Here is a 20,492-nt window from a genome sequence, read left to right as displayed (position 1 = left end):
CCGACGAAGTGACACAGTAGTGGAGGTGGTGGTGGTGGAACGGATGCCGTTTCCATGGAATATAAAAGGATTGCTTTTACCGCTATAAGAGTCGCGTCTCGAGGAAAGTTTGCATAATGAAGCGAATCGCATAAAGAAGAAGCGGATCTCGAGTGAGACTCCTACGACGGGAACGGAAGCGGCGGTGGACCTACCGAGAATAAGATGGCACCGTAAATGTGGTCGATCAAGGGCTACGGTTTGTGGTATTGATGACTGGTAGAATGCAAATTTATTTCAAAAATGCCAGATTATCTAGAAAAAAAGATAATCGCAAAAAACTAAACATTTGAATTAAAAGTACAACAAAAATAATCGATTTATATACTTTTTAGATACCTGAAAGTATCAATTAAAAGTATGTGTTAAATATAAGACAAGTCAGTACTATTTCATTATTTTAAATTGATGTCTCTAGAAAGAATAGTCAAAATTATATGATTATGACACAGTCACAGTCGCAGTAATTCAGCACTCCCTATGCATTCGCTATGCAATTCTGACCATGGAAGACGAATTACGAAACAGGTCAGTTTATAATGATTGAAGAACGAGTAGCAACTTCGATTTGTCTTAATCAACAACCAGACTGGTTAAATCAAATAGAACTGTTGGAAATTTTTCCGCTGTATGTCTATGTTTTCAGTTATATTGTCTAATATGATAAAAATTGATGTTTGTTTGTTTTTAATAAGAGGCAAACAATCGAAGAATAAATAAATATATGTATTTTTAAATGAAAATATATTTTCGATCTTCGGGCCCGGACAAGGCCCGTATGAAGCTTCCTTTTGCATTACATTGGCAGCAGCTCGCTAACGTAATAAATATGATGTGGTAATCTCGCGTGCCATGCCTCGAGCATGTACGCTTGTCAACAACGCAATCATTCATGATATATGCTAGAGAAGAAGTACATATTAGACATAGTGCTTTGCTTTAGCAAAATTAGTTACAAGTATCACCTTACGACACAAAAATTCTGTTACACAGCTAAACGCATTCGGTAATTTTTACCGAAATCTCAACCGCTGAGCTTTGGGTCAGCTGGGTTTTTAACAAAAATCTGTAAAAAAAATACCAAGTTTCGGTAAAATGTTATCGTGTATCTGTCAAACTCTAACGAATTTCGATAAAAGTTGCTACCTTTACCAATTTTTCACTGTAAAACAAACTTAACGGTTGAGATTTCGGTAAAACATTACCGAAGTCGGTGATTTTTCTAACTGTGTATTGCTTGCAACTCTTTTTAATTTGACCCCCGCTAGTCAAGTAAAGTTTTGAACTGCACAATCTTGGTATTGAAAGTGGATCAAATAGTGCCAACTTATTCGCGATGCAATATCAGATTGTTTCTTTCTTTCTGAAAAGCTTTACTAAAGACGATGCGTTCCTATCTGCTTAAGATTTCGAGATAAATCAAACCACTTGATAACTAGCGCCTCCTAGCGACTAACAAATTGATGAATCACCGGAACATTCTTGTTCTTCTGAACAACTTTTGTCGAAGTCACCAGTTATGGATTTTAATATTGCTCAAACTTTGTTGTCTCAATCTCTATGTTTATCGGTGTCTTGGAGCAACACCCCCGGTAATGAATTTCCGTAGGGGAACTAGGGGTAAGACGCCCACGTTAAGGAAGAGTCCAATTTTAACCACGAAACACTTCATAATACACACTTTTTTGGCACTAACATGAAGCACCAACATGTTTCCTTTCAAATAGAAGAAACCATAAACCAGTTTTATTGTTTTACTACTAAAAAATTCAAATTTGAAAAAAATTTGATTTTCAGATTTTTAGTTTCAATGCGGGGTAAAACACGCCACTAGCCACAGCTAACGCCAGGATACCAAATTGTGTACATACTACATACAGGGGATAGACAAAATGATCGGGACAGGCAAAATTTTCCATTCTCAAAAAAATTTCAAATAGCTGTAACTTTTCGAAAAGTGCATCAAATTTTCTCAAATTTTCACTGTAAATTGATCAACTAGTTGTGTATCAGTGGACAAAATTTGGAAAAGATCGGACTATTCTGCACGAAGTTATAAAGATTCTAGAAAAAGGTATAATTATCCGATAGCTAAATTTGAGCTTATATATCTCCGGATTCAATTAACCGAATGCAATGAAATTTTGACCATTCAGGACTTATATAATGAGCTTTGAAAAACTTTTGACATAAATTAAAATTCTAAACATGGATGAAAATTATAACGATTACATTATTTTTCTAATAAAACACCAAACTTTCTTAAATTTCATCATCGTTCCAAAATTCAATATGCTAATTATAGTTCATTTAAATTCCCTCCAATTGTCTTGAATACAGATATGTTTTGAAAGAAAGTAACAACATAGGCGGCAATTCATTAAAAAAGTAATGGGATGCATATTAAAAATAGACCAATTTACTAAAAAATCATAAAATTAATGAAATCGCTATAACTTTTTTCTCTTGTTAATAATTTCAAGTTGAGTCAAACGTTTTTCAGAGCTCGTTATATAAGTCATAAATGGACAAAATTTCATTGCATTCGGTTCATTGAATCCGGAGATATAACAGCTCAAATTTGGCTATCGGATAATTCTACCTTTTTCTAGAATCTTTATTACTTCGTGCAGAATAGTCCGATCTTTTCCAAATTTTGTCCACTGATTCACAACTAGTTGATCAACTTACAGTGAAAATTTGAGAATATTTGGTTCACTTTTCGAAAAGTTACAGTTACTTGAAATTTTTTTGAGAAGTGAAAATTTTGCCTGTCCCGATCATTTTGTCTATCCCCTGTATTAGCGTGGGACACAAAAAGACATTTTACTCCTGTACACTTTTTGAGATCCATTTTGGCCCCATATCAACTGTGCAAAATTTCAGCTCGATCGGAGAAACTATATTTTAGCGCCAGCTGTTTTAAGTTTTCATACGATTTACTATGGAGAAAATCACTTTTTCAAAGAAAAATCGCCACAGGTTGCCTCTTAACTCCTAAAAATAAATCGATGAATGATTTCTGTTGGAAATTTTACGAGGAACAATCCCTCCGAAGACAGCAAAGCGATCCAATGCATGTGAAAAAAGTTATTGACTGATAACCGTATGACATGCCAACGCTGTTTAACATGTAAGGAATAACAATAAATAATAAAATCTCGTCATTTTGTCGATCGAACGAGGCTTAATAACTTTTTCCACGAACGTCGCATCGGTTTGCGGTCTTCGGAGGTCTGATTCCTCGTGAAGTTTTCTACAGAAATCATTCATCGACTTATTTTTAGGGATCGATTTTTCTTTGCAGAAGTAAAATTTCCCCATAGTAAATCGTATTAAAAACTAAGAATGACGGGCGCTAAAATATAGTTTTTCCGATCGGTCTGAAATTTTGCACAGTTGATATGGGACCAAAGTGGAACTCAAAAAGTATACAGGAGCTTGAGTTTTTCCATTTTTTGTATTTTCCCATATAAACCGTGTACCAGGCTACTACATATACTTGCGCGCCTTTTAGTGAAAAAATCTGCTTTGTTTCTTCGGCCTGAAGTACACAGGGTCAAATATTTGACAAGAAAACATCAGTTTGACACTATTAAAAATTCGATCGAGTCAAACAAGATGTTTGAGCATTGGTATCTTTTTGAACAAATATTTGACCCTGTGTATTGTTCGTGCAGTTGAAAACCGGAATTTTTGACACGCGAAAATCGATTTTTCTCCTGAACCGTGTGTCGGACGTACGTCGGGCAAAGTGCGCTGGATAGAGGGCCAGATCCGCTGCCCAGCGCACTACGTCCGACGTTAGGTTTCACGTGTGGATTTGGAGAAAACTCGATTGTCGCGTGAGTGGAAACTTCGGGTTTCAACCGCGACGACAATACTAACAGCTTTAGTTTGTTGTTTAGCTACACAGTAAAAACAGTATGCCCATTTTTGCGATAAAAACAAACACGAAAATTACAGCAAGGGTACGTAACAGTAAATGTTCCAGTATGAAAAAGTTTAATAAACTTATCGTCTGAGTACTTTAAAAAAATATCATTGTAAAACAGAGTAAAATTAGCTATCAAATAATTGAATCGTTACCTAACTGGGACATCAAAATATCAACGTCTCGTATTAACACCCGAATCAAGAGACCCCCTTAGGATTAGAAATTCCTAGACAAAACTCAAGCTATGAAAACAACTTACGTTTGCGAACAAAAAGGCTATCTGCCAGACAAAACACGATTACATGATCGACTGATGGACCAACAACAATTATGAAACCTCGTCATCCTGTCATCGGAAATTGTTATCCATATGGCTAACTGGGCAAAATTAATGCTCTGTGTTGTGTATGTCTACATGTGATGTCCCACTATAAGATGGTCTATTTTAGTATGCATTTGTAGTGCTTCATTATTTTTTCGTTATAATATGTCCATGAATCTTTAAACGAAGCATGTTTTAACGAATTGGAATCAATTTTGTAAATTGAGACGGAAATCCCCATACACCGATAAACGCCTAAAAGTATGCAACTCACGTGTCATGTCTCGAACATGTGTGCTTGTCAACAACACAATCGTTGTTAGCATCCCCTACGGATGCTTTCAAACAAGTCATCCGCATACTGTTCTTCAAAAGGCCTTCCACTACTTTTTGGCAGTGATGCTAATCCTCACCATATCATATGGGGCAGCTTAGACAGAGAGGCTCCAGTTTGTTGGAATACTTAAGTAGTACAGTTCATGGATTACTTAACATAAGCAACCGCCCAAGCTTCATGGTACATATTTGCTCGTGAGCGGAAGTGTTAGACATATCGCTTTGCTCCAGCAGAATTAGTCACGAGATAACTAATTGGCATGTGTCAGATGAAGAATATTTATCTGATCATCGATACATCTGTTTTGAACACTTGAATGTGACTTCTCAAGCCTTGCGTTCCAGGAACCCCGGTCAACCAACTGACTTGGTTGCGGCCAAATTTCATGGATACTCATCATTCATTGACACTCCAAGTGATTTAGATGATGCCGTTGATTCCACAACGTACTAAATGGATGCCCCCATGGTGATTTCACTTCCTCTGATGAGGAGGTTCTGGAATGCTTGTTCAGCACACACTTCCCCGGATGTGTGGATATTACATCTTCGAATGAACCAACAACTACAGGGCATATTTCCAAATCCGGGCGGAATATTACTGTATAAAGTTTATTCCAAAAGTGGGTCGAGCGTCATATGAAGAAGCAAAGAGTTTCAGACCTATCAGTTTGATCTCTTTTCTTCTGAAATACTTAGAACGCATTGTCGATCATCACATCCGTGATGTTCTTCTGGCTAACGTACCTATTCATTCATGTGAATCAACATGCTTACCAATCTAGAAAGCCCACTGTGGCTCTTTTACACAAGGTTGTTTACGATATCGAGAAAGCTTTCACTGAAAACCAACCTGCGACATAACGAAAAGCAGCGATTAGGAAATTGAGTGTTTGTGGATACCCCTTAGAGGGAGTATTGTCACCGCTTTTGTAGAATCTCGTAGCAGATACGCTTTAGAGGCAACTCAATAATTTCCTACTTATGGTTTTGCCGACGACTATCTAACATTGTTAGTTGGTATGTGCATCAGCACTTTTTTCAACCTGATGCAAAACGCTCTTCAGGTAGTTGAGGGTTGGTGTCGCCAATATGGCCTTTCGGTTAATCCGAGTAAAACATCTATTGTTCTTTTTACGGAAAGGCGAAACCGTTATGGCTTTCGACCTTTGCGTCTCTTTGATACTGAAATCAATGTGACTGAACAGGTAAAGTACGTTGGAGTTATTCTTGATTCCAAGCTTTCCTCATATTGGGATCCATATTGCAATGCCGGCGAACCTTCGGTACTACTTGGGGTCTAAAACCCAAGTATATCAAATGGATTTACACAACTGTTGTTCGGCCAATATTGGCCTATGGATGTCTTGTGTGGTGGCAAAAAGGTGAATTGAGAACGATCCAATCAATATTAGGCCATCTCTAAAGGATGTGCTTCATGGCGTCTCTCCCCTCTCCCACGGCAATGCTAGTGATTCTCTTTGACGTTGCCCCACTACACATTCATCTCAAACCAGAAGCACTTTCTTGCACTTACCGTCTACGGGTACTCGGTTTACTAGAGGAAACTCCAGTAAACCGCAGATCAGCACACACCTCGTTGTTTCCACTTTTGGTAAATTGGGACAAAGTTGTCCTTGCTCCAAGTGATCTTATAATTGCTTGTAATTTTCCATATAGGACATTTTCCACGAAATTCTCTTCCCGGGAAGAGTGGACATCTGGAGGAGAATTTCAGACGGCTCCCTTCTTGAAGGTCGAGCTGGTGCTGGTGTTCACTCTCGTGAGCTAAGGCTACATGTGTCTTATGCCGTTTTTCTTTATTATCCAGTTACAACCTGGGTTGGAACTGGATCAGATCACAGTTTCAACCCCAACCCGACTTCGGTTTCGCTTGTACTAAAGTTTGTTTGACGTTGTTTATTTACAAATTTTCCGCCAATCCAGTTCCAACCCAGGTTAAAAAAGAAAAACGGCATTACTCACTTGGTAGGCACTGCACCGTTTCTCAGGTCAAAATCTTTGCTCTTATGTGCAAAATGCAATCATCACTTCAGCAAGACGTAATAGACAAAATAAAATATTTCTGTTCCGATAGCCAGGCTGCTATTATAGCACTTGATTCGGCCAACTCAAGGTCGAAGATAGTGATCGCTTGTCGAACTCAAATCGAGGAGCTCAATTCAGCCAATGCTTTTCACCTTGTATGGGTACCTGGCCATTCTTCCATCGTTGGAAATAAATTGGCTGATGAGTTAGCTCGCACTGGAGCATCACATGACTTTATTGGCCCTGAGCCAGCTATTCCGATATCGAATTGTTGTGTAAAGCTACAGATTCACACCTGGGCTGCCACTCAGCACAAACAATATTGGAATAGTTTGGAGTAGTGTCGTCAAACAAAATTACATTATACTAAGCCATAACTAGGGGTGGCAAAGTATCTAACAAATCTGTCTAAGCAAAATTGCAGCATGCTGGTCAAAGCTTTGACTGGCCACTGCCGACTTAGCTATCACATGACGAATATTCAGCAAGCTGATTCATTTGCCTGTGATAGCTGTGAATCCGATTATGGAACTTCGTTTTATTTGATATGCAATTGTCCAGTTTTTGCGCAACTGCGTTTCCGAGTACTCGGCAAACACTCATTAAGTGAAACTGACCTCAGAAACCTGAATCTTCAGGACGTTCTGTTGTTCTTGACCCTCTGTGGTAAAGAGCTATAGGCTCTCGCTTTATGCGCTATCACAGTGCTCTTTTGATGGCGCTTTTTGAACCCATTGTGGTACGCTTATGCGTGTATGACGATCCTATTCCCACTGTCCTTCCCCCTGTCCCAACCTTTCTTCCTTCAAATCTTCCTCAGGTTAATGATGAATAGGCTCGTGTCGTGGCGATGGCACAAATTTTCAAAATTTAGGAGCCGACCTACTGATACCTGCAGTGATTATACTGTCGGTCGGCATCATAACAGATAATGTTTTTTTTTGAAGTTTTCTATTTCAGATCTTTTGGAATCAGCTTGTCTTAATTCTCAAATGAAGACCATTCTTAACCAAAATGTGTCAATAAGAAAATGTTGATATTTTTTTTAGTCTGCGAAACAAAGGAGAACCCTCTTCAAGTACATATATCCTTAACGAAAAATTGATAAAACTTATCATCAAAATAACCCATCCAAACATATGCTTTCGGGGTAATGGTGTTTGGGATTGTGACCTTCGGGGTAGTGGGGTAGAACCGGATGTCTTGTGTGCTGGCAAAAGAAGGGCGAAGTGAGAACATTCCAACCAAAATTAGGCCATCTCCACTATGCTAACATCAGCGCTTTATTAAAATACAGCAAAATTACGCTACTTTCATTATGATGTTTGCGAATCTGCTCATTTATGGTGGGAAATCGTGGCCTAGGTCAATGTCCTTAACCATCTACGTTGCCATCAGAAAAAATACTACTCAATATTTTCGTCTACCGATGGGCTACGCTACAAGGAAAAAGAATCATGAAAATCCAAGTACTTACATTATTGTTAATTGTTTGTGTTGACCTCACACTGTTGTTTCTTCGATTTTCGCATTTCACAACCGTGAAAATATTGATAGTCTTATTAAAACTTTGAATTTTCACTTTCAGTCCGCACAAGATGGAGTGTGATAAAACGGTTTGACAGCTCTGTTATGAGGCATCAGTAAGAATCTGTTCGTTCAGCACTTTCAGGTAATCAAATGACGACCATTCAGTAAAAAGTTCAAAACTGCTGACTGATCAGTAATGATGTTTACGGAACTTATTCATTACAGGGGCTAAAAAAAGTACCGAACATCGATAGTGGGATTAAGTGTGCATCCTAATATTCCTCTGTGTATCACCTCAGAGCTTTATCCGTCATTTCTTATAAGGATAACTCCAATAATGCTAAGATATTTCCAATGAATTTCTACGGAAATTTCTCTGGAAATGTATCAAGAGATTTTTCTAGGGATCTTTGCAGACTTTTATCTATGAGTATCTTCAGTTTTTCCTAGGAGATTTTCAGAAATTTGCCCAGAAATTTCTCAAGGAATGCTTTCAGAAAATCCTCCAAGAATTTTATTATTGGATTTCTGAAGGCAATTTCCTCAACATTTTTCTAGCAACTCCACCAAGGGTTTAACGAAAAGTTTCTAAAGGTATTTCACTAGGAAGTTCTTAAGAAATTTCTCCTAGGATTATTTCAAGAGTTTCTCTGGTATTTCTTCTGATACTCGTCCTTAGATTCAGTAAAAGATACTTCATAAGATTTCTACTGTGATTCAATTGAAGATTTAGTCAGAAATTACTTCAGGGCTGCTTAAAAATCCACTGAGATTTCTTCTGAAATTCCGTTGAGAAGATATTTTTATTTCCAAAGATTTCTTCAAAATTTAAGGGATTTCTTCATGAATTTCAAAAAAGGGTTTCTTCAAAAAGTTCTTCTTTGGAGTTTTTCACAAATTATTTTTAAAAAAAATCATTACAAATCCTGTAGGAATTATTTCGGAATTCTACCCAGGGTTTCTGCAAGAATTCTTTGAGAAATTTCTTTAGTGATTCGTGCAGAAATTACTACAAGGGTTTTTTTGTAGAAATTGCTCTTGCAGTTACATAAGAAATATCCCTTGGAATGTCATTAGAGATTCCTGCAGAATTGGTTCAGTTATCTCTCCTGGAATTTTTCAAAGTTCTTCTATAAATTTCACAAAAAATACAGAAGAATTCTTTGAGGAATACCTGAAGGAATTTATAAGAAATCTTTGGAGGATTGTTTAAAATAATCCCTTAAAAAAGTCTTGGAAACTCCTAAAAGAAACTCTTGGGATTTTTTTTGGAGGAATTCCTGGGCAAAAAGTTGTGAAGCGATTCTCAAGGTCTTTTTTTTTTTATCAGCTACTGCTTGAATACCTAGAAGCATGCCAGCTGAAATACCTTCTTACCTGATATACCTTCTTACTTGCTAGAAAAAAAATCTCGAAAGACTACTGGAGAAACAGAAAATCTGAAAAAAATCCTGAAGGAAAGTCTAAATAAATACATAGCAAGGCCTGGAGGTACCCCTGAAGCAACTATTTGAGAAACCCCTGGAGAAACTTCCAGAAAAATCTTTTGATAATTTCTAAAGGAATTTCTAAATAAATGCCCATGAAAATCCCTGATTAAATGGAGTAATGCCTGAAGGAACCTATAGAAAAAATCAAGCTATAACTTCAGAAAACTTTCTGGAAAATTTTCTGAATTTCTAAAGGAAACCCTTAGGGGAATGAAAAAAAAACGCCAAAAGTTGCATCTTTTGGATAATCGTTTGGAGCAAATCATGCAGGAATTCCAGGAGAAATTTATAGAAGAATTTCTCCAGAAATCCCATAAAAAATACTCCTAAAATAAATTCTGACAATATTTCTGATGGAAATTTTTCAGAAATGTTTGAAGGAACACATGAAGGAATACAAACGTGAACTTATTTTCTAGAGAATCCCTTAAGGACTGCCCCGAAGAATTTCGAAAGAATTTTCAGAGCAAACCCGTGGACCAGTTTCAAGATGAACCTTTTGAATCATTGAGAAACTATTGAAGAAGCCTTAGTGAAAATGTCTAGCGCAACTCCTAAAAGACTTTCTTTAGAGAAATCTCTGGAGAAATTTTCAAATAAATCCATGGACAGGAATGCATTTCGAAGGGAAATCTTTAGATGAACTCTTGCTAAAATCATTCTAAGAAATCCTGCGATAACCTTCCAAAAAAGGTTTCATAAATCCTAACAGAATATCCAGCAGAATTTCTTGCGGTGTCCTTGGAGGAAATCTCGGAGAATTTTCTACAAGTTTTGAGAAGAATATTTGCTAAACTCATTAAAGAAATTCCAGCAAGCGATAATCACAAAAAAAAATGGATATAATAATGCACGGAGGGGTTTTCCCGGAATAGTTTTTAATTAGGCGCGACAGTAAAGTCATTTCCTTGGGGGCGCTGAAATTTGAAAACATTAAGTTACCATCTCTGATTTTACCATTTTTACCATTGGTTATTGCTTGGCGACTACACTTGGCTAAGTCCACGTCAAAATTTTTGTATGGACGAAAGTCTATGAGGGGGGATGGGGTAATTTGAGAAGGCCAACATTTGGTGTACGTGGTTTATGAACAGCCCCTAATGAGCTAGAGTGAGAGCTTCATTATTGTAATTGACGAAGAACTTCAAACACTCGGAGGGATACATTTAAACGGAATTCTCCAGTATAAATCATCTAATTAATTCTTGTAAAAATTAGATTAAAATTCTTTCTATATCTACCACTTGATTTATCTTTCATCATCAGCCGCCAAGCCTGCATTCTCATTAAACGCATAATGATTTTTTGCTCTCTCCGTATACTTTTTTCTTGCAGATTTTGGCTTGCTCTTTTATGCTTATTCTCTGCATACGATGCAAGGTCTGCTGCATGCACGTCTGCGCCATCCTGCGATTCCAGGGACCATGATTATCATCGTCGTTCGTCTTCACCTTGTCCGACTTGCGCTTCTTTTGTCGTGGTCTCTGAGCTCTGTCTGTGCTTTGGTTGTTGATCGCCTTGCAGCCGGCCGAAAGTATGCATATCGTGCGCGCATACGTATTATAAATGTAGTAATGTACAATATTTCCCTTTATTTTACCGCAAACCGGTAACTCACCGCGGCACAATCATGACTGCAACGGGCGGGACGCTTCTCTTATACTGACTCAAGAAGCATTGTGATCCTCATCAAGTTTTCTTCAAATACATATTGGTTTACAACAAACATCATAATAAAACAAATGTTTCAATACTTGCTTAGTGAAACACTTGAAGAGAACTTTTAAACAACTCTCAATACTGGCTCGTTTAACACTTGTTGTTGATTTCAAACAAAAATCAAATTTCTCATTTACAACAACCGATCACCGGTGCAGTATGATACTGCTGCAATTCATTTGAATTGTTCAGGTGATCATCTCATTTAGAAAAGCAGTCGCTGACGACAACCGCGACGCGAGAGCATGTAATTGTTTTCCCATTGTAGGTGAAATTACCTTCAACCTCCAATTACCCTGCGTCTCCACACCTGCTGGTATAGGTAAAACAGTTGCTTTCGTCGCCCATCATCATCATCCATCGCATCGGTATAGAAGCCGGTCGGTAGATGCGTGGGTGGGACGAGCGACCAAGCGACCAAGGAGAGGAAGAATCCGTAATTACGTTCCGCAAGCGTACACACATGCATACGGAAAATTAAGTCCCCCGCCATTCCAATTAACAGTGTAATAAAACTCATTGAACCCGTAAGCTGTTTCCGAAGCACTCGTTCCGGTGGCTTCCCCATCCGAAGCCGGTCAAACTCAAACGAGGTAGAAAATTTTACAAAATGCTAATTTAAATGAAAACGATTGACGGATGGATGGATGGATGCGTCCTCCCAAACCTAATGGATTCGATTCCCGTCCCGAGTAGGTCTCTATCTGTACACCTACAAGTTTACGCGCGTCGCGTAGGATGGAGGAAGTGGGACGGGAGGGATATTAAAAAAACGAATCAACCGAATGATGAGGAAAATTAATGCGACTGTATCGAGGAAGAGAGATAGGTACACGGCAATTGAACATGGGGACATAAACATCTTGATGCATTCATCTAGCTCTAGGACGTGCTGGACTAAACAAATACCATAATTTTAAGATTTTTGGCAAAATTTTGTCCAGTGGTTGAACTGTTGGAGAACAAAATACCTAATTCATGAAAAACTAAAAATGTGAGCAAAATTTGTTTTATTCTTTAACATTTTGATAATCATTATCATTATGATTATATCATTAACTTAAGGGACCATTCATAAACCACGTAGACTATTTGGGGGGAGGGGGGTCTGGCCAAAGTCTACGCTCCATACAAATTTCAGAATTTTTGTATGAACGAAAGTCTACGAGGGGGGAGGGGGGGGTTCTGAGATGGCCAAAATTTGGTCTACGTGATTTATGAACAGCACCTAAGTAAAACTATGGTTGAGTTCTTTTATTCAGGATAATGAGATCAACAGTACCCCAGTGCGTTCCTGTGGTTTCGATTTTTTTACTCCGATTCCGCGTCGGTTCAGTGTGAATGTTTTTGTCGTCCAATGTGATATCCAGCTTTCTATTGGATGGAGCAACGGAGGGCTGCATACCTGAAATGGTGAGCTCGTTCCAGGCTATTGTTTTATTATTGCATATACGATACATAGTTCGTCACAGTGTAGCCCACGGTCTACAGTTGCTATACAAAAAGCAATACGTCAAGGCACCATTCACCGTGGGGGCTCCATTCACCGTGTGCCTACGAATATTTTTTCATTATTTCCATATTACGATTGAATGATATGACAATTTCCCTTCAATTTCACCAATACAACACTAATGTATTGTTACCAAGTCAAAACGCTCATTAAAAACATTTAAAAGTATCATTTTGACACTAAAGTGTGTTTGCATGAAGCGGGTTTCTGCTCGTTCGTGAAAAAACGAAAACTGCGCTAAGGTGATTTAAGCGATAAACTAAATGTAGTAACGTTTTTTTTCCACCAAGAAGCAATTAAATTCACATATCAGGTATGTATTTTGCATTACCGAAGTAAGTTTAACAAGAAAGTACGATTACTCGTACTTTTTAATTGAAACAAAAAGGCACGGTAAATGGGTACCCTAAAAATCAATGGTCTCCATTCACCGTGCCCCATATTGTCCCATATATCTAAAAAAAATCGAAAATTTGAACATTCGTTTTTCTAATAAAATCTTGCAAGTTATTACTCGAAATGAATTTAAACGAAGAAAATTCCGTTGGCTGGGTTGTTTTGACCATTTTTAAACAAAGTAGAATAAAATTTCTCATACACGGTGAATGGGTCCCTACTACCACGGTGAATGGTGACCTACCACGGAATTAGGCGACCCTACTACCCTTTACTAATTGTACTAGGGTGACGAAGGGTATTATCGGCAGGTTTGTTCTCTTCGTCATGGGGGGTTGTTGTGGGCCGAATTGTCTGAAATTTGGGCATATAACTCAGCTTGGTTGGGAAGGATTTCAGCCCAACTCTGAGACCTACAGGTTTCAAAAAACCCCCCATGACGAAGAGAACAAAACTGCCGAAAATACGTACGTTCCCCTATATCACCAAATTTTGTGAAAAATTTTCTACTTCTGTGGATATTGCTTTAATTTTAACCTATAATGAAAGCAATTAAAAGCGGCACCAACAATGTTTATAAGACTGGTGTCAAATGACAGCCCTTATTTGCCCCGAGTCCTCTTAGATCCACGGTGAATGGTGCCTTGACGGTATTTATGTTAGATTTTGTGTTAATAAAAAGTGTGACTAACAAACAAGATGTGTCGACGAGCATTTCTAGCCGGGTAGAGGTCAAGTACTGACGATCAAAATGAGATATTGTTTTGATTAAGATAAAAGGTAAAAGAACTTAAAATAATAGCAAAAATTTGTTCTTGAACCTTCTGACCAATAGCAACATTTGAAATTTGAAGATCAATCAAATAGCTCACTGCTATTGGTTAGATCTTACCAAGAGCTAAATGTGCTACAATGGCAATGTTCCAGGAGTAAATTTAAGATATTATTTTCAGAACTTTTAACTCTTATCTCAAACAAACAAATATCACTTTTTGATCTCCGTATCATTATTAAGCTTTTTTCCTCTGCTTGCGCATACATCATAATCAATTATGTGGAGTGGACCTGTTCACTTTGAAACTTTTTTTCTCCGATTCTCCGTGACACATCAAATTATCAATCCACATGCAAAAACAAGTATTCAGTCCAAAATTGAGCCAAATTGATAAAGATTTAAAGGTGTATCAAACCGATTTAGTGTTTTTTTAGTCGTTTTCACAGAAATTTAATCAGAAATTGACAAAATTACTCCGAAAAGGTGCCAGAGATACCGTTAGTTAGTACAATACTCTACAAGTTTGCCGAAGACACTACGGTGTTTGAATAGCGTATTTCGAAGTTATTCAACAATTTTAGTTAAAAAATCACGAAGAAACGCGCTATTTTTACGATTTTACATATAAAAGTCATGTAATTTTACATTATTTTACGTGACTAATTTAATTAACTATTACTCCTTTGTGTAACGAACAATTCGTCCATACATTGTTTTTGTGTAGGAATTCGTTTTCATTGACTAATTATCAAAAGTATGTCACGTTGATACTAAAAATCGCACAGAGTTACCAGCACGAATTAAAACAAAGTTACCCATGATTAAGACGTCATGCCATCGTATTCTAATGTCTTTCGGTTTAAGTATCAGAAATGGTGTAGATGATAAGGCTCGAGCCTGCGGATCAGAAGGTCCCAGGTTCAAGCTCAAATACATGATAAACTTTTTTTCTTTCTTCGTAGCAGTTAGGATGATGAATCTGCCATGACTTACACGCAATCTCCCAAATAATGATCGGGAACTGCCAATTAAGCCCATTCCAGGGCTAGCTAGATATTAAGTTTACTTGTTGATAACAAATCGTGTCGACGAAATCAGCTGGGCGAAATATTGAGCGTCTGTTTGATAACGATCAATTTTGCTAAAACAATTCAATACGATGATGGAACTGCTTCTGGATGCAACATTTTCCACACAACTGTGGGTGAAGCTTACTTGTATCTATCTACCCACAAATCAACACAACTAGGTACACGATGAAGGGAAACTTCATTCTTACTATGCACTCCACGGTTACGAAACAAGACTATGATGCTAAATTGCAATGAGATGCAGTGTGTACACAGATCGAAAAGATAGTGTAAATTTCTGTGACATATAATGCACATGATTGGAGCGTGGGATTTCACAAGAATTTACATGACATATCATGTAAAAGTCAGAAAATATCATGTAAACTTCCATTATATGTCATGTAATTCAGCATGACTCTGAGTATTTACATGACATATAACACAAATTTACATGATAATCATATAAACCGTCATTACACTAAATTTACATGACTAAAATGAAGTTTACATGACGTGTAAACCTCATTATTTTTATCTGTGTAGTTTAATTAACTTATAGCTGGATCGAGACACAAAAAATCCTATTCCAGGACTCGAACCTTGAATCTTCGAATCGACAATCTCATGATCAACCATCTGCACCATTTTGAAACTGATGCAGATGAGTCAAAGAAGTGTAATGACTTTTTAATCATGGGTAACTTTGTTTTATTTTGTGCTGGCAACACTGTGCAATTTTTAGTATCAACGTGGCAAACTTTTGATAATTAGTCAATGTAAACTTATTCCTACACTAAAATGCTGTATGAATGAAATGTTCGTAATACATAGAAGCAATAGCTTATTAAATTAGTCACGTAAAACAATGTAAAATTACAGGATTTCTACGTGAAAATCGAAAATATATTGAATTTTTTTCGTGATTTTTTAACGAAAATTGTTGAACAATTTAAACACCGTAGTGTCTTCGGCAAAGTTGTAGAATATTGTTCTAACTATATTTTAACGGTATTCTCGGTACCTTTTCGGTGAAATTTTCTGGATATTGGAATACATTTTCGTGAAAATGCGTGAAAAAACACAAAATCGATTCGATACACCTCTAAACATTTATCAATTTGGCTCATTTTTGGACTGAAGCCTTGTTTTTGCATGTGGATTGATAATTTGATGTGACATGGGTAGGTCAAAAAAAGTGAACAGGTCTGATGTGGAGTCACACACGAGACGCGAAATAAGAGAAGACATAACACTTATCGTTCTTACAACGATAAGTGTTATGTCTTGCCTCATTTCGCGTCTCGTGTGTGTCGTGAGGTTCTTACGTTAGCAAAAACTGTAAAAGTTAATAGTCTAATGTGGAGTATCGAATTGTTTTTCTCCAGACGATCGAATCACAAAGAAATCAGCAAAAATAAAGGATTTTTTTACATTAGGGGATTCACTGACCAGCGTAAATCATTGATTGATTATTATCCTGAATAAACGTTGCGATCACCAAGGCAATCTTCGGTTTTTTCATTTGCAAATTCATGAAAATTTCAAAAATCAGGTAATCATGGCTTTCGCAGTTATTTAATCTGTTTAGTAAATCCCCTAATTTTTTCAACTGCATGAAGCAATGGCGTAGCCAGAAATTACTACATACTAGTGTAAAAGGGGCTCTTGATAAGCAGAAAAAAGTAGTCAATGTCCCATATAGAAGTTTGAATGTTTATGATAGTTCCATATTTAACTTTATACTTTCAGTGACGTCCACACGTTTTAAAAGTAGATGTCCACACGTCCCAACTACTCACCTACCTCTCTATCTCAGGGGCAAACTATCGCACTAGTGGAAACTCACCTGTACCTCTGCTACCGCTGCGAACAATAGAAGCTGAAAATCAATATCTCGGCTCACACAAGAAGCAAGGCAAAATTTAGGCAAAATCAAAGAAGGCTAACTTTATTTTATCGTTACGAATCATTTCTTGCAATTGTCAAAGCACTAGTTGGAAAAGAGGAACGGACTCACTTGCTCACTGCTGAAGAGATGTCGTGATATCACCACCACGCGGTACCACGTGGCGCCACCGGTTCTCAACCGGTCGATGACGATTCGCTGGACGCCTGATCCTGCCGGCGGATTGAGCTTTCTGCCCAGTCAACCAGTTATCGTAAAAGATGCGTACATGCGCCTAAATGGAGGCATGCACGCATATGGCCTCCACTTTATCATCTTATGCAACATCTTATACGAGTACTGGTTGTCTGGGTGGGTTTCACCGGTGCACTAACCGGCCGTGGGTATTCGCTGGGCTTCACCGGGGTTAACCGGACTTTGGGCTTCACCTCTCACGGAGGACTTTCACGGTGATGCGGTCGTGTGTTGACGTACGATCTTCGGCAATCACTGGATAGTACTAGAGAGGAATTTCTATCGTGTTTAGCTCACTCGCGGCACCTTGCGAAAACGGTCATCAAAACCGCGGTCAATCACTGTACCGTCTTTAATCTTCGAACCGTATCGCGACCTCTCACTAAACTACTGGCCTCAACGTTAGCGGTAAGGAGGACCGGGGCTACTTGTAGCCTTACTAGTAGGGTTAATAATCACTCCCGCTCTAGTAAAAGTATTGTCTGTGAACTAAACACTTTCTGCAAAAAGCAGTAACTTCTTCGCGGTCTTCTGACGCGGATAACTATTGTCCGGAGACTTAAACTTGATTTTTGGCACTGCCGACTTAACACCGTCTTCTTGCATTCACTATCCAGGATCAAAGAGGCCTCCCATGCGGTCAGGGCAGCCTTATATAGGTTTGTCCAACTCGTAGCAATGACTCGGCGTTGATCATACGATCCTATCCAAAAAAAAAACACGTTCTTTTGTAGCTAAGGTCGCATGTAGTATTCGAGATCGTGCTTTGCTTGGCGAAGATAGTCGAGCAGTTTGGAATGGGGAAGATGTGAGTCCAAAAATGGCGACCAGAATATCCAAGATGGCGGCTCAAAATTCAAGATGGCGCTTGTTCAATGGAGTGTTTGCTCTAAAGCCATATGCAATATGGGTATATTTGGTATAGGGAGGATTACTGGAGTAGACGGTTGCGCCGAACATTCGGCATAAACTCGGCGTGCGTCGGCGTGGGGCTTCTTACAGATTTATGAACAAAGTTAACTATTCTCTAATGATTGGATTACAACAAACGTGCTGCTGCAAAAAATTTCTTGTTTTGATTGTAGTAGCCTTTCTGAGGAGCGATATGCCAATTGGCGTGCGGCTTCCACGCCGATACGACGATACTTCCTGGATCCGCTTTAAACATCATGATGATGATGATGATGATGATGATTGTGTACCCACCATCAGCGCAAGGATGACCTATGGCTGCGCAGAGTCATACCGGAATCCGCTTTAAACATCAAAATCAAAAACTTTTTTTTTTGCAATGGTGTTTTAGACTCTAAAACCATGCAATATGGATACACTTGTCATGGGGAACATGTCCGGAGTCCAAAAATGGTGACCAGACTATCCAAGATGGCGTTATAAAATCCAACATGGCGACTCAAAGTTCAAGATGGCTTCCGTTCAATGGAGTTGTAGTCCTAAAATCATGCAATGTGGGTATATTTGGTATGGGGAAGATGTCTGGAGTCCAAAAAATCGCAACCAGAATATCCAAGATGGCGATTTAAAATTCAATATGGTGTCTGTTTAAAGTAGTTTTAGGCCGCAATACCATGCAATATGGGTATATTTTTTGTCTGGACTCCAAAAATAGCGACCAGAATAACCAAGATGGCGGACTTAAACCCAAAATGGCGGCTCCAAATTTAAGATTGCGGTTTTTTACGAGTAAAACTCAAACATCAAAAGCTAGAGGTCGGGGATATATGATCATATATGGAATTCAAAAAAATCATAGTGGACTATTTTTCCGAGAAACGCTAGATGAAATTTCACGATTTTTCAAAATTTTGTAAAACACTCCAATCTTCAAAAATCATATCTCAAAAACTATGCATCGTAAAACAAACTTTTTTTAAGTGAAATCGACGCCAAATTACCTCAGCAATTCAATAAAAATACAATGAGAAAAAAAATTTTCAGAAAATTTTTCACCGTAGAGAAAAAACGTCTAAAAATGCTGATAAAAGTACCGTCTGTATCATAGATTATTTTGAAGAAAATCTTTCCTAGCTCAAAAACTAATGTTCTTCCTTTTGTTCTTTGACGCCAAAATGGAATCTCTTACCGTTTTAGAGATATGGCCAAAAAACCAACGGCCAGTCGCTATATTTTCATAGAAAGCCATCTACAATAGCGGCCGTTCACTTGTTGCAACATGTTTGCTTTGCAACGAGCAAATGACATGCGCTAACTGTAACGTAACTTTGACACTAACGTGCATCGGAGTGCACTGACAGCACATATATGGCACTTGAGTGCCCTTTAAATGCAACAACTTATCAAACTTTTTAAATTAATGGATTTGTAAGTAAAAAGCGTTGCAAATAACAAGTTTTCAACGAGCAAACGCATATTTCAACGTATTTTTTTCAATCAAGGCAATCATATGCAAACCGTTAGAGATGAGTGGCTATCAGGTAACTATAAGGTCTCTTTACACATGTAAAGCTTTGTTTTGTTTTTATAGTGTTTTTGTTGCTTAAAATTTCATTGGTATGTGGATTCTTTTATACACCATAAAGAGACCATTTTCCACTCAATATTTAGTAAATAGCATGGTCTGTGCATAATGTGTTTGTATAATGCGCTTTAGAAGAAACACTTATTTAAAACTTAACAAAACTTTAAGGACAGACTTGTTAGAATCCCAAAATGGCCGCCACAATGGCCGACTTTGGTACCTACTCACGATTTCGAGGGCACAAATCTCTGCGTAAACAAAACCAGCGCACCTGTTCTTCTTATTTTAAGCTTATTACGAGTGAGCAAGAACAGAATAATTAAATGCACTGTTGTGTGAATCTTGTGTCTTGAGATTTGTGCGTTTGAAATTCTGATGCACTGTTGAAGCGGGATTTCAAGACGTTTGTCCTTAAAAGATATATACCATAGATGAGAGGAACAAACATGTACTAATTAGTACGGGCAACAAATTGAAACCAAGAGTTTACCATGCCTACAACGCGATATTACTAAAAAAAGTTTGTTCTACGATGCATAATTTTTGAGATATGATTTTATGAAGTTTGGGATATTTTACAAAATTTTGGAAAATCGTGAAATTTCATCTAGCGTTTTTCGGGAAAATAGTCCACTATGATTTTTAAGTAATTGGAGGAATCTCTAGAGAAATTTCT

At 37.9% G+C, this 20,492-nt stretch overlaps 2 protein-coding genes across 4 annotated transcripts in view; both read left to right on the top strand.

Moving 5' to 3' along the window:
- Positions 1–20,492, top strand: part of LOC109397131 (NADH dehydrogenase [ubiquinone] 1 alpha subcomplex subunit 9, mitochondrial) — a 440,561-nt gene that overhangs the window by 304,191 nt on the left and 115,878 nt on the right. The gene's annotated exons all lie outside the window — the stretch shown is intronic.
- LOC109409838 (uncharacterized) overlaps positions 1–20,492 on the top strand; it is a 110,798-nt gene that overhangs the window by 1,374 nt on the left and 88,932 nt on the right. The gene's annotated exons all lie outside the window — the stretch shown is intronic.

The sequence above is a fragment of the Aedes albopictus genome, chromosome 3 (assembly GCF_035046485.1).
Source record: "Aedes albopictus strain Foshan chromosome 3, AalbF5, whole genome shotgun sequence".
In the NCBI taxonomy this organism is placed as follows: Eukaryota; Metazoa; Arthropoda; class Insecta; order Diptera; family Culicidae; genus Aedes; species Aedes albopictus.
This window is presented reverse-complemented; position numbering and strand designations above follow the sequence as displayed.